Source organism: Lepidochelys kempii, chromosome 15 (assembly GCF_965140265.1).
Source record: "Lepidochelys kempii isolate rLepKem1 chromosome 15, rLepKem1.hap2, whole genome shotgun sequence".
Lineage (NCBI taxonomy): Eukaryota > Metazoa > Chordata > Testudines > Cheloniidae > Lepidochelys > Lepidochelys kempii.
Window position 1 is genome coordinate 347355 of NC_133270.1, and position 15552 is coordinate 362906.

General features: G+C 47.6%; 1 long non-coding RNA gene across 1 annotated transcript; it reads right to left on the reverse strand.

Annotated features, from left to right (window-relative positions):
• Positions 1-10704: 10704 nt before the first annotated feature.
• On the reverse strand, positions 10705-15348 carry LOC140898533 (uncharacterized). The gene is made up of 3 exons (XR_012155012.1): positions 14989-15348; positions 12365-12519; positions 10705-11606 (listed from the first exon to the last, which is right to left on the reverse strand). It is a non-coding gene; the product is annotated as an uncharacterized lncRNA (long non-coding RNA).
• Between the last annotated feature and the right edge of the window lie 204 nt (positions 15349-15552).

The following is a 15552-nucleotide window of genomic DNA, read 5'->3' on the forward strand; positions in this document are numbered from 1 at the left end:
CCATGAGCTCTTCCCCTCCCTTCAATTCTCCTCCCGCTTTCCTTGCCCTGATCCCGATCCCATTCCCCCTGCTCCTAGGCAGAGCTCTCCCTGCTCCATATGGTGCAGAAGGGCCTTTGTGTCAGGGCTACAGCCTGTCTGCCCAACTGAAGCTCAGAAATCTCCACTTTTGAGGAAGTTGGGATGGGACAGAGGCTCAGGCCTAGCTTCACCTCTTGCCCTTTATTCTCCCCTTGGCCCTTCTATGGGGTCTCTGAGTATGAACTGAATAGGAGCCTCCTCCACAGCTGTCTGCCAGGCCCTGGGATCTGTCACAGCCTCCTAGATGGGCGCAGCCTGCAGCTGAACTACCGCAGGGAGCAAAGGGGACATGTCACCTCGTCCTAGCAAACCGAGCAGTACTGGGTCTCAAAGAGGCTTAGATGGAAGCCCCCACTCCTTCAAGGAGATAAGAGCCATTTATTCCTCGGGCCATGTGGGTCTCTTGGGGGAGAAATGGGATCCCTGATGCATAGCCTGGTTGGGAGCGTCATAGAATCATCGAAGATCAGGGTTGGAAGGGACCCCAGGAGGTCATCTAGTCCAACGCCCTGCTCAAAGCAGGACCAATCCCCAACTAAATCATCCCAGCCAGGTCTTTGTCAAGCCTGACCTTAAAAACCTCTAAAGATGGAGATTTCACCACACCCCTAGGGAACCCATTCCAGTGCTTCACCACCCTCCTAGTGAAAAAGTTTTTCCTAATATCCAACCTAAACCTCCCCCACTGCAACTTGAGACCATTACTCCTTGTTTTGTCATCTGCTACCACTGAGAACAGTCTAGTTCTAGTAGTTTCAGGTAGTTGAAAGCAACTATCAAATCCCCACTCATTCTTCTCTTCTGCAGACTAAATAACCGCAGTTCCCTCAGCCTCTCCTCATAAATCATGTGCTCCAGCCCCCTAATCATTTTTGTTGCCCTCCGCTGGACTCTTTCCAATTTTTCCACATCCTTCTTGTAGTGTAGGGCCCAAAACTGGACACAGTACTCCAGATGAGCCCTCACCAATGCTGAATAGAGGCCTCACCAATGCTGATCACGTCCCTCAATCTGCTGGCAATACTCCTACTTATGCAGCCCAAAATGCCATTACCCTTCTTGGCAACAAGGGCACACTGTTGACTCATATCCAGCTTCTCATCCACTGTAACCCCTAGGTCCTTTTCTGCAGAACTGCTGCCTAGCCACTTGGTCCTGTGACGGGGCAAGGCCAGATGGCTATAGAAAAGTAGTGGGAGATAGATATATTAGCTCCAGGCTAAACAAATCCCTGGTACCAGGATAAGTTAAATGGCAGCTGCTCCAGGTCAGTTAAGGCACCTGGGGCCAATTAAGAACTTTCCAGAAGGCAGGGAGAATGCTAGGTTGAGTGGGACACCTGAAGCCACTCAGGGGATGGCTGAAACTAGTTAAAAGCCTCCCAGTTACGCAGGTGGGTGTGGATATAAGGAGCTGTGGGAGGAAGTTGTGCTGTTGGAGAGACTGAGCAGTACACACCATATCAGGCACAAGGAAGGAGGCCCTGAGGTAAGGGTGAAGTAGAGCTTGAGGAAGTGGGGGCTGCTGTGGGGAAGTAGCCCAGGGAATTGTACGTGTCATGTTTCTAAAAGGTCAGCTACCATAGCTGATACTATTAGGGACCCTGGGCTGGAGCCCTGAGTACAGGGTGGGCCCGGGCTCCCCTCTTTGCCCCCCCCCCAATTAATCACTGAAACTGGGAGACAACAGAGACTGTGCAAGGGAGGATAGCTTCTCCTCACCTCCCTCGCTGGCTTATGATGAAAATGGCTCAGTAGACTGTGACCCTTGTCTCTAGAAAGAGAAGAGTTACATGGAGGGTCACAGTGAGCCTCTGAGGCTAGTGAAATCAGCCAGGAAATGCGGGACCCATGGAGACAAGGACAGAGTTTTGTCACAACTGGTGTTGTGGGATTTCGTTCACAGCATGGCAGAAGAAAGAGGTTTAAAAAAAAGGTGCACTGGGGTTTTGGATTTTTTTTTGTTTTGGTTTGTTTGTTTGCTTTGTACCACAATAGGAGGTGGTAAGAGCTCTGGTACAAGCCACGGCAGCCCAGCAGGAGGCCACCCGGGTTCAGGCAATGGCGCAACATGAGTCTCTGCGTCTACAGCAGGAAACCAATCAATTATTGATGAGCCAGGTGACCCAAGATCGTGCCCTCTTGAGACAGGTGGTGGACCAGCTGAAGAACCTCACCACCCAGGCCCGGGGGTCCGACGGGAAGCGAACCCTGAGGGCCACTGGTTGTCTGCCAAAGATGACGTCAGGAGGAGCCTATGCAATGTAACTTGGGGGACTGGGAGGTCCCATGCTCCCTTATGACATAGAGGCATATCTCCTCTCATTCAAAAGAACTGCTCAGCATGAGGCATGGCCCCAGGAGCAGTGGGCCAGCATTCTCGCCCCTTTTTTGTATGGAGAGGCCCAGAAGGCCTACTTTGACTTGCCTGCCATGGATGCCACTGACTATACCCGTCTGAAGGCAGAGATCCTAGCACGAGCAGGGGTGACAGCAGCGCTAAGGGCCCAGAGGTTCCATGAGTAGAAATACCAGGAGAACAAACCCCTGAGGTCCCAGCTATTCGACCTCATACACCTCGCGTGGAAATGGTTACAGCCCAAGGTGTGCAGCCCGGAGGAGATTTTGGAGACCCTGGTCATGGACCATTACATGTGGGGACTGCCGCCAGATCTCCTCAAATGGATAGGCCAGAACGATCCGTCCACGTACGACAAGATGATCACACTGGTAGAAAGACAGATGACAGCCAGGGAACTGACCTGACTACCCAAGGAAGGCCCCTTTCAAAGCAAGCACCCGACCCCAACCCTGGAAGGTTGGGAAGCCAAACCCCCGGGGAGTCCCAGGTGGAAGAAGGTGGGGGCTGAAAACGAGTGGGGACCCCAGAAGGAAGGGATTGGCCTGAGTGGGGGGAACCCTGGGACTAAACGCCCTAACCCCTGGGATAGGGGAGTGATTAAAAGCCATTATAGATGTTATGCATGTGGGGAGTGGGGACACATAGCAGCACAGTGTCCCAGCATCGAGGAGCCTATGCAATGTAACTTGGGGGACTGGGAGGTCCCATGCTCCCTTATCCACCTCGCAGGGGTTGCATTAGCCCCACATAATTAATATGCGGCTCCTTGTGTAAGCACAGACTCCAGGGCTGGAGCTGCAGGCGCCAACTTTCCAACGTGCCCAGGGTGCTCACGGCTCAACCCCTGGCTCTGCCACAGGCCCTGCCCCCACTCCACCCCTTCCCGCCCCCTCCCCTGAGCCTGCAGTGCCCTCACTCCTCCTGAGCCTTCTGCATGCCACGAAATAGCTGATTAGGAGGTGCAGGGAAGGAGGGGGAGGCTCTGGGAGCGGGGGGGGGGTGCTGATGGGAGGGGCTGCTGATGTATTACTGTGGCTCTTTGGAAATGTACATTGGTAAATTCTGGCTCCTTCTCAGAATCAGGTTGGCCACCCCTGGCATAGAGTGACTACACGAGAGATCTTATAGCAGCACAGGTGCATCGGAACAGCTATGATGCTGTAAGGTCTCTAGTGTAGCCATAGCCTAAATCTCTAGCTGTTATAGTTGTGAAAAAAAATGACCCAAGTGAAACTGATGTAAGAGAGAGCCTCAAACTGACCCATTCATTCATTGGGTGCTAACTCAGAGGCCAATGATACTTTCAATGTCAACATTGTTAACTATTTCACTGTTCATCACAGCATGAAGGAAAGGAAAGGAAGTGTCATATTATAAAGATCTTCACACCAGTTGTCATAAATATAAAGGGAAGGCTAACCACCTTTAAATCCCTCCTGGCCAGAGGAAAAAACCCTTTCACCTGTAAAGGGTTAAGAAGCTAGGATAACCTCACTGGCACCTGACCAAAATGACCAATGAGGAGACAAGATACTTTCAAAAGCTGGGAAGAGGGAGAACATCAAAGGGTCCGTGTCTGTCTGGGTGAGGCTTTTGCCAGGGACAGAACAGGAATGGAGTCTTAGAATTTAGTAAGTAATCTAGCTAGATATGCGTTAGATTATGATTTCTTTAAATGGCTGAGAAAATAAGTTGTGCTGAATAGAATGAATATTCCTGTCTGTTTCAGAGTAACAGCCGTGTTACTCTGTATTCGCAAAAAGAAAAGGAGTACTTGTGGCACCTTAGAGACTAACCAATTTATTTGAGCATGAGCTTTCGTGAGCTACAGCTCACTTCATCGGATGCATACCGTGGAAACTGCAGCAGACTTTATATACATACAGAGAATATGAAACAATACCTCCTCCCACCCCACTGTCCTGCTGGTAATAGCTTATCTAAAGTGATCATCAAGTTGGGCCATTTCCAGCACAAATCCAGGTTTTCTCACCCTCCACCCCCCCCACACACAAATTCACTCTCCTGCTGGTGATAGCCCATCCAAAGTGACAACTCTCTACACAATGTGCATGATAATCAAGTTGGGCCATTTCCTGCACAAATCCAGGTTCTCTCACCCCCTCTCCCCCCTCCCAAAAACCACACACACAAACTCACTATCCTGTTGGTAATAGCTCATCCAAAGTGACCACTCTCAAAGTTTAAATCCAAGTTAAACCAGATAATCTGGGGGGGGGGGTAGGAAAAAACAAGGGGAAATAGGCTACCTTGCATAATGACTTAGCCACTCCCAGTCTCTATTTAAGCCTAAATTAATAGTATCCAATTTGCAAATGAATTCCAATTCAGCAGTTTCTCGCTGGAGTCTGGATTTGAAGTTTTTTTGTTTTAAGATAGCGACCTTCATGTCGGTGATTGCGTGACCAGAGAGATTGAAGTGTTCTCCGACTGGTTTATGAATGTTATAATTCTTGACATCTGATTTGTGTCCATTTATTCTTTTACGTAGAGACTGTCCAGTTTGACCAATGTAAATGGCAGAGGGGCATTGCTGGCACATGATGGCATATATCACATTGTTGGATGTGCAGGTGAACAAGCCTCTGATAGTGTGGCTGATGTTATTAGGCCCTGTGATGGTGTCCCCTGAATAGATATGTGGGCACAGTTGGCAACGGGCTTTGTTGCAAGGATAGGTTCCTGGGTTAGTGGTTCTGTTGTGTGGTTGTTGGTGAGTATTTGCTTCAGGTTGCGGGGCTGTCTGTCGGCAAGGACTGGCCTGTCTCCCAAGATTTGTGAGAGTGTTGGGTCATCCTTTAGGATAGGTTGTAGATCCTTAATAATGCGTTGGAGGGGTTTTAGTTGGGGGCTGAAGGTGACGGCTAGTGGCGTTCTGTTATTTTCTTTGTTAGGCCTGTCCTGTAGTAGGTAACTTCTGGGAACTCTTCTGGCTCTATCAATCTGTTTCTTTACTTCCGCAGGTGGGTATTGTAGTTGTAAGAAAGCTCGACAGAGATCTTGTAGGTGTTTGTCTCTGTCTGAGGGGTTGGAGCAAATGCGGTTGTATCGCAGAGCTTGGCTGTAGACGATGGATCGTGTGGTGTGGTCAGGGTGAAAGCTGGAGGCATGCAGGTAGGAATAGCGGTCAGTAGGTTTCCGGTATAGGGTGGTGTTTATGTGACCATTGTTTATGAGCACTGTAGTGTCCAGGAAGTGGATCTCTTGTATGGACTGGACCAGGCTGAGGTTGATGGTGGGATGGAAATTGTTGAAATCATGGTGGAATTCCTCAAGGGCTTCTTTTCCATGGGTCCAGATGATGAAGATGTCATCAATATAGCGCAAGTAGAGTAGGGGCTTTAGGGGACGAGAGCTGAGGAAGCGTTGTTCTAAATCAGCCATAAAAATGTTGGCATACTGTGTGGCCATGCGGGTACCCATAGCAGTGCCGCTGATCTGAAGGTATACATTGTCCCCAAATGTAAAATAGTTATGGGTAAGGACAAAGTCACAAAGTTCAGCCACCAGGTTAGCCGTGACATTATCGGGGATAGTGTTCTTGACGGCTTGTAGTCCATCTTTGTGTGGAATGTTGGTGTAGAGGGCTTCTACATCCATAGTGGCCAGGATGGTGTTATCAGGAAGATCACCGATGGATTGAAGTTTCCTCAGGAAGTCAGTGGTGTCTCGAAGGTAGCTGGGAGTGCTGGTAGCGTAAGGCCTGAGGAGGGAGTCTACATAGCCAGACAATCCTGCTGTCAGGGTGCCAATGCCTGAGATGATGGGGCGCCCAGGATTTCCAGGTTTATGGATCTTGCGTAGTAGATAGAATATCCCAGGTTGGGGTTCCAGGGGTGTGTCTGTGCGGATTTGATCTTGTGCTTTTTCAGGAAGTTTCTTGAGCAAATGCTGTAATTGCTTTTGGTAACTCTCAGTGGGATCATAGGGTAATGGCTTGTAGAAACTCGTTTTGGAGAGCTGCCGAGCAGCCTAGCCACTATGGATGTAGAAGCCCTCTACACCAACATTCCACACAAAGATGGACTACAAGCCGTCAAGAACACTATCCCCGATAATGTCACGGCTAACCTGGTGGCTGAACTTTGTGACTTTGTCCTTACCCATAACTATTTTACATTTGGGGACAATGTATACCTTCAGATCAGCGGCACTGCTATGGGTACCCGCATGGCCCCACAGTATGCCAACATTTTTATGGCTGATTTAGAACAACGCTTCCTCAGCTCTCGTCCCCTAAAGCCCCTACTCTACTTGCGCTATATTGATGACATCTTCATCATCTGGACCCATGGAAAAGAAGCCCTTGAGGAATTCCACCATGATTTCAACAATTTCCATCCCACCATCAACCTCAGCCTGGTCCAGTCCATACAAGAGATCCACTTCCTGGACACTACAGTGCTCATAAACAATGGTCACATAAACACCACCCTATACCGGAAACCTACTGACTGCTATTCCTACCTGCATGCCTCCAGCTTTCACCCTGACCACACCACACAATCCATCGTCTACAGCCAAGCTCTGCGATACAACCGCATTTGCTCCAACCTCTCAGACAGAGACAAACACCTACAAGATCTCTGTCGAGCTTTCTTACAACTACAATACCCACCTGCGGAAGTAAAGAAACAGATTGATAGAGCCAGAAGAGTTCCCAGAAGTTACCTGCTACAGGACAGGCCTAACAAAGAAAATAACAGAACGCCACTAGCCGTCACCTTCAGCCCCCAACTAAAACCCCTCCAACGCATTATTAAGGATCTACAACCTATCCTAAAGGATGACCCAACACTCTCACAAATCTTGGGAGACAGGCCAGTCCTTGCCGACAGACAGCCCCGCAACCTGAAGCAAATACTCACCAACAACCACATACCACACAACAGAACCACTAACCCAGGAACCTATCCTTGCAACAAAGCCCGTTGCCAACTGTGCCCACATATCTATTCAGGGGACACCATCACAGGGCCTAATAACATCAGCCACACTATCAGAGGCTCGTTCACCTGCACATCCAACAATGTGATATATGCCATCATGTGCCAGCAATGCTCCTCTGCCATTTACATTGGTCAAACTGGACAGTCTCTACATAAAAGAATAAATGGACACAAATCAGATGTCAAGAATTATAACATTCATAAACCAGTCGGAGAACACTTCAATCTCTCTGGTCACGCAATCAGACATGAAGGTCGCTATCTTAAAACAAAAAAACTTCAAATCCAGACTCCAGCGAGAAACTGCTGAATTGGAATTCATTTGCAAATTGGATACTATTAATTTAGGCTTAAATAGAGACTGGGAGTGGCTATTTCCCCTTGTTTTTTCCTACCCCCCCCCCCCCAGATGTTCTGGTTTAACTTGGATTTAAACTTTGAGAGTGGTCAGTTTGGATGAGCTATTACCAGCAGGAGAGTAAGTTTGTGTGTGTATGGGGGTGGGGGGGTGAGAAAACCTGGATTTGTGCTGGAAATGGCCCAACTTGATTATCATGCACATTGTAGGGAGAGTGGTCACTTTGGATGAGCTATTACCAGCAGGATAGTGAGTTTGTGTGTGTGGTTTTTGGGAGGGGGGTGAGGGGGTGAGAGAACCTGGATTTGTGCAGGAAATGGCCCAACTTGATTATCATGCACATTGTGTAGAGAGTTGTCACTTTGGATGGGCTATCACCAGCAGGAGAGTGAATTTGTGTGGGGGGGTGGAGGGTGAGAAAACCTGGATTTGTGCTGGAAATGGCCCAACTTGATGATCACTTTAGATAAGCTATTACCAGCAGGACAGTGGGGTGGGAGGAGGTATTGTTTCATATTCTCTGTATGTATATAAAGTCTGCTGCAGTTTCCACAGTATGCATCCGACGAAGTGAGCTGTAGCTCACGAAAGCTCATGCTCAAATAAATTGGTTAGTCTCTAAGGTGCCACAAGTACTCCATTCCTGTCTGTGTGTCTTTTTGTAACCTAAGGTTTTGCCTAGAGGGATTCTCTATATTTTGAATCAAATTACCCTGTAAGGTATTTACCATTCTGATCTTACAGAGGTGATCCTTTTCTTTTTACTGTTTCTTCTATTAAAATGTTTCTTTTCAAGAACTGAATGCTTTTTTTCATTGTTCTAAGATCCAAGGGCTTGCGTCTGTGGTCACCTATGCAAATTGGTGAGGATTTTTACCAAACCTTCCCCAAGAAATAGGGTGCAAGGGTTCGGAGGATTTTGGGGGGAAAAGACGTTTCCAAACAACGCTTTCTCAGGATCCCAGAGAAACGTTTGGTGGTGGCAGTGGAAAACCAAGGGCAAAGGGTAAAATAGTTTGTACCTTGGGGAAGTTTTAACCTAAGGTGGTAAAAGTAAGCTTAGGAGGTTTTCATGCAGGTCCCCACATTTGTACCCTAGAGTTCAAAGTGGGGAAGGAACCTTGACACCAGTGTTTACCAAAAGGAGTGATGGTGCAGAGTATAAAAGAGTAGCTGGAAAAGAGGTCTGGTGTGTGGAAGATCTATAAATTAATCTACATAGGCCTTTAACACCACATGTTGGAACTGAAAAAGGAGGTGAATGGTTTCATTCTCCTTGAGGTAGGCTCCTCTTTCAAAAGTTTGGGAAATGTTACCTGGACAAGAAATGCACCCATTGTGGCTGTTTAAGTGTTTGCCACAGCAGTGTGAATAGAAACTGAACCCAGCTCTTGTGCTCTCTGGTAAGTTCATGGGAAGATAAATGAAGGTTACTGTATTAGAATATAGATATTCAGGCCTGCCTGTAAAGACCAATACTTTAAGAACTTAAGTGTATTTTTAACACTTTGCTAGTTATAGAGAGGTATAAAACAAAGAATCAAAATCACATGTCTGCTTGTATATGGGCCTTCTCTCACTAGGATGGTCCGAGGCCTTGTTCTTAGGCTAAGGCCTTTGGCTCATCCTCACATCCCAAACCAGTTACATTGAAATAAGGTGGTATTGGGCTGTTAGGAAGACGATCCTGTCCTGATAGTGCCTATCACCAACAGCTAAAGAAATAGATCTTAAGATGGTTAAAGAAAACTTAGGTTTCAGAGTAGCAGCCGTGTTAGTCTGTATCCGCAAAAAGAACAGGAGTACATTAGTTAAGATGAGCTATTAACAGCAGGAGAAAAAAAACTTTTGTAGTGATAATCAAGATGGCCCATTTAGACAGTTGACAAGAAGGTGTGCGGATACTTAAGGAAATAGATTAAATATGCATAATGATGCAGGGAGTGGCTTGGTCATTACACATATTGAATCTATTTCCTTAAGTATCTTCACACCTTTCTCATCTTAACTAATTAGCCTCTCACAGTTTGTATGGTAACTTCCAACTTATCTGTATGTTTGTGGGTATATATATATATATATATATATATATATATATATATATATATATATAATATATATATATATAATGTTCCACTCTATGCATCTGATGAAGTGAGCTGTAGCTCACGAAAGTTTATGCTCAAATAAATTTGTTAGTCTCTAAGGTGCCACAAGTCCTCCTTTTCTTTTTGCGAATACAGACTAACATGGCTGCTACTCTGAAAAAAGTACTCCTGTTCTTTTTAAAGAAAACGTAGTTTGATAGTATCCTGTCTGGCAAGAAATCACTTATCAATGGTTGCGGTTGTGAAACCCTCATTTCTGTATTATTTTATCTTTATGGCCCCCACTTTTCTATTGTTAATCTGTTTCTCTAATTGTTTTTGTTTGCTGTATAATTAATTTTGCCAGGTGTAAGTTAATTAGGGTAGTGGGATATAATTGGTTAGAGAATTATATTACAATATGTTAGGATTGATTAGTTAAATTTCAGTAAAATGATTGGTTAAGGTATAGCTGAGAATATTACTATACATACTGGGGTCAAACAGGAAGTGGAAGGGAAAATTGAAATCATGCTTGCTAAGGGGGGAAGGGAATGGGTATAGGGAACTTGGAACAGGGACACAGGCAAGGCTCTGCGGCGTCAGAGCTGGGAACAGAACACTGGGGAACAGACTCTATCAGCGTATAGCGATAAGCCCGACTGATGTGAAGGGCTTCGGAATATGCTTGCTTGGAAACTAACCCCAATAAACATTGCATTGTCTGCACTTTGGACTTCTGATCTTTTGCTGCTTGCTGTCTGTGTGACAAGAACCAGGGAAGTGGGAGGGTTGAGAGAAAACCCTCTAACATACTGTGACCCTATGCACCCTATATTCACACACTACTGCAGTACTATTTGTTCAAATTATGCCTTGTGCAGTATTACCTGAAAGCTAATAGACTGATTATTAATATGATTGTAAAATGCATGTGTTAATGTTACATGTGAAGTTCTAAATTCCCTCTGTACGATGTTACTAGAACTAGCCTGACCTAGGTAAAGGTAATTAACAGGTCTGTCTGAGACAAAGGAATGTAGGTTTACCTCAATATACATATTAGCAGTAAACAAAGCTCTCTAGCTAAAGGGCGTGTGTGTGTGTGTGTGTGTGTGTGGTGTGTGTGTGTGTCGTGATCCTGAACTCAAGAGGCAGAGATTTAACCTGGCTCCTCCACCCTAGAGAGACACAGGAGGCTGAATCCTCAGGAGGCCTTCCTAACTTGTAAGATAAAGACAATCACTTTGGGGATATAAGGATCAGGAAGAGAGACTCCATCTTTATCCTTCACCTTAGGAGACAAAGGAACCAAGTTCTTTGACCTCTGTGATGGGTCCTAGACAGCAAAAGCTGGAAAGGAGGCTGTGGGTGAGAGAAACCATCTTGAAGAAAAACTTAATCTAACAAGATACAGTCTTAGTCTTTTAGATGCATTTGCACTTTTATTTTCTTGTTATTTCTACCTTTATTCCTTTTACTTGGTATCACTTTATCCATGATTTTTTTGTTAATATACTTGTTTTGCTTTCATTAAAAATTGTCAGATTTCCCCAATAGGAACATGTTTAAGACAAGCAAATAATGCTGCTACTGCCCAAGTGGACTCGGATCTCACAGCACGAGGCACCGGACTGCTGTTTAACCCATCTGGAAATGGTCTGAGCAGATACATCACGGAAGAATTGGTAGGGGAAGTAGAAGTGGGTTGCAGCCTAGGCAGCAGTGACCATGAGATGATTAAGGATCCTGACAAAAGGAAGAAAGCAGATTAGCAAAATATGGACCCTGGACTTCAGAAAAGCAGACTTAGACTCCCTTAGGGAACTGATAGGCAGGATCCCCTGGAAGGCTAACGTGAGGGGGAAAGGTGTCCAGGAGAGCTGGCTGTATTTTAAAGAAGCCTTATTGAGGGGGCAGGAACAAACCATCCTGATGTGCAGGAAGAATAGCAAATATGGCAGGCGACCAGCTTGGCTGCCATATTTGCTGCATGCAGGGGTGTAATCAGGAAGGCCAAGGCACAACTGGAGTTGCAGCTAGCAAGGGATTTGAAGGGTTTCTACAGGTATGTTAGCAACAAGAAGAAGGTCAGGGAAAGTGTGGGACCCTTACTGAATGGGGGAGGCAACATAGTGACAGATGTGGAAAAAGCTGAAGTACTCAATGCTTTTTTTGCTTCGGTCTTCACAGACAAGGTCAGCTCCCAGACTGCTGCACTGGGCAACAGAGTATGGGGAGGACGTGAGCAGCCCATAGTGGTGAAAGAACAGCTTAAGGACTATTTAGAAAAGCTGGACATGCACAAGTCCATGGGTCCAGATCTAATGCATCCAAGGATGCTGAGGGAGTTGCCTGATGTGATTCCAGAGCCATTGGCCATTATCTTTGAAAATTTGTGGCGAGCGGGGGAGGCCCCAGACAAATTGGAAAAAGGCAAATATACTGCCCATATTTTAAAAAGTGAAGAAAGAGAACCCAGGAAACTACAGACAGGTCAGCCTCACTTCAGTCCCCGGCAAAGTCATGGAGCAGGTCCTCAAGGAATCCATTTTGAAGCACGTGGAGGAGAGGAAGGTGGTCAGGAACAGTCAACATGGATTCACCAAGGGCAAGTCATGCCTGACCAACCTGATTGCCTTCGTTGATGAGATAACTGGCTCTGTGGATATTGGGAAAGTGGTGGATGTGACATATCTTGACTTTAGCAAAGCTTTTGATACAGTCTCCCACAGTATTCTTGCCAGCAAATTAAAATAGTATGGATTGGATGAATGGACTATAAGGTGGATAGAAAGCTGGCTAGACTGTCCGTCTCAAAGGGTAGTGATCAACGGCTCGATGTCCAGTTGGCAGCCGGTAGCAAGTGGAGTGCCCCAGGGGTCGTTTTGTTCAACATCTTTATTAATGATCTGGATGATGGGATGAATTGCACCCTCACCAAGTTCACAGATGACACTAAGATGGGGGGAGAGGTAGATATGCTGGAGGGTAAGGATAGGGTTCAGAGTGATCTAGACAAATTGGAGGATTGGGCCAAAAGAAATCTGATGAATCATAGAATATCAGGGTTGGAAGGAACCCCAGAAGGTCATCTAGTCCAACCCCCTGCTCAAAGCAGGACCAATTCCCAGTTAAATCATCCCAGCCAGGGCTTTGTCAAGCCTGACCTTAAAAACCTCTAAGGAAGGAGATTCTACCACCTCCCTAGGTAACGCATTCCAGTGTTTCACCACCCTCTTAGGGAAAAAGTTTTTTCCCTAATATCCAATCTAAACCTCCCCCACTGCAACTTGAGACCATTACTCCTCGTTCTGTCATCTGCTACCATTGAGAACAGTCTAGAGCCATCCTCTTTGGAACCCCCTTTCAGGTAGTTGAAAGCAGCTATCAAATCCCCCCTCATTCTTCTCTTCTGCAGGCTAAACAATCCCAGCTCCCTCAGCCTCTCCTCATAACTCATGTGTTCCAGTCCCCTAATCATTTTTGTTGCCCTTCGCTGGACTCTCTCCAATTTATCCACATCCTTCTTGAAGTGTGGGGCCCAAAACTGGACACAGTACTCCAGATGAGGCCTCACCAATGTCGAATAGAGGGGAACGATCACGTCCCTCGATCTGCTCGCTATGCCCCTACTTATACAGCCCAAAATGCCATTGGCCTTCTTGGCAACAAGGGCACACTGCTGACTCATATCCAGCTTCTCGTCCACTGTCACCCCTAGGTCCTTTTCCGCAGAACTGCTGCCTAGCCATTCGGTCCCTAGTCTGTAGCTGTGCATTGGATTCTTCCGTCTTAAGTGCAGGACCCTGCACTTATCCTTATTGAACCTCATCAGATTCCTTTTGGCCTAATCTTCCAATTGGTCTAGGTCCTTCTGTATCCTATCCCTCCCCTCCAGCGTATCTACCACTCCTCCCAGTTTAGTATCATCCGCAAATTTGCTGAGAGTGCAATCCACACCATCCTCCAGATCATTTATGAAGATATTGAATAAAACCGGCCCCAGGACCGACCCTTGTGGCACTCCACTTGATACCGGCTGCCAACTAGACATGGAGCCATTGATCACTACCCGTTGAGCCCGACAATCTAGCCAGCTTTCTACCCACCTTATAGTGCATTCATCAAGCCCATACTTCCTGAGGTTCAACAAGGACAAGTGCAGTATCCTGCACTTAGGAAGGAAGAATCCCATGTACTGATATGGGCTGCAGAATGATGGGCTAAGCAGCAGTTCCGCAGAGAAGGACCTGGGGATTACAGTGGACGAGAAGCTGGATCTGAGTCAGCAGTGTGCCCTCATTGCCAAGAAGGCCAATGGCATATTGGGCTGTATTAGTAGGAGCATTGCCAGCAGATCGAGGGAAGTGATTATTCCCCTTTATTCGGCACTGGTGAGGCCACACCTGGACTATTGCGTCCAGTTTTGGGCCCCCCACTACAGAAGGGATGTGGACAAATGGGAGAGTCCAGTGGAGGACAATGAAAATGATTAGGGGGCTGGGGCACATGACTTACAAGGAGAGACTGAGGGAACTGGGCTTATTTAGTCTGCAGAAGAGAAGAGTGAAGGGGGATTTGATGGCAGCCTTCAACTACCTGAAGGGGGTTCCAAAGAGGATGGATCTCGGCTGTTCTCAGTGGTGGCAGATGACAGAACAAGAAGCAATGGTTTTAAGTTGCAGTGTGGGGTGGGGGGCAAGGGGGTGTCTAGGTTGGATATTAGGAAACACTATTTCACTAGGAGGGTGGTGAAGCACTGGAATGGGTTCCCTAGGGAGTTGGTGGAATCTCCTTCCTTAGAGGCTTCTAAGGCCTGTCTTGACAAAGCCCTGGCTGGGATGATTAGCTGGTGTTGGTCCTGCACGGGATTAGATGACCTCCTGAGAGCTCTTCCAACCCTAACATTCTATGACTCTATGATCATAACTCAGATGATTCTTAGAATAGGAAAAAATAACAAAGAGAAGTTCCTAAAACCTTTAGGTCTATTTAAAGACTATGCTAATACCCTTCCAGCATCTAAAGTATGCAACTCAGATGGCCCTTTATTAGCATGGAGCTTTGGAAAAAATACTGGTAAATTAACTGATTGACGCGAAACTTGGAAACTATTTTTGGCAAAAACCTGGGTCAGGCGCAAGGACCCGCCGTGTCTTCATGAAACCGAGCGAGCGGCAGGTCTGCCATCAAGGCGCGCAATTCCCGACCCCTCCGGCTCTCCTCACGGCCGCAGCAGAGAAGGGAAGCGCCGAGCACGGCGCTACGGGAGCAGCCCTCAGCGCGCAACCCTCCGCAGGCGCCTGCCCCGGCCCGAGCCGCTCCCCGCCCCTTGTTCGCAGCCCCCGGGTGACGCCGGGGGGCAGGGAGACCGGGCAGCCAACGCGAGGGGGCGGGGGGTACCAGGCGCCCGCGTGGGCACGTCGGGCTCCCACGGCCCCAAACCAGGACCGGCCCCACAGAACCAAAGCAGCGGCCGCCCCGCCCCTTTCCCGGCAAGCCCCGCGCAGCCCTGCCCCCCAGCGTGGTCTGCGCAGTCTCTGGACCCCTTTCCCAGCAGGCCCCGCGAGCCCAGGGTCTGCCCGACTCATGCCTGAGGGGCGCGCGGGCGCCCCCCGCCGCCTTCCTGAGGCTCCCCGCGCCCCGGGCCGGCGGCGCTGCGGGCTCCGCGCCGGGAGCGAGGCGGTGGCCT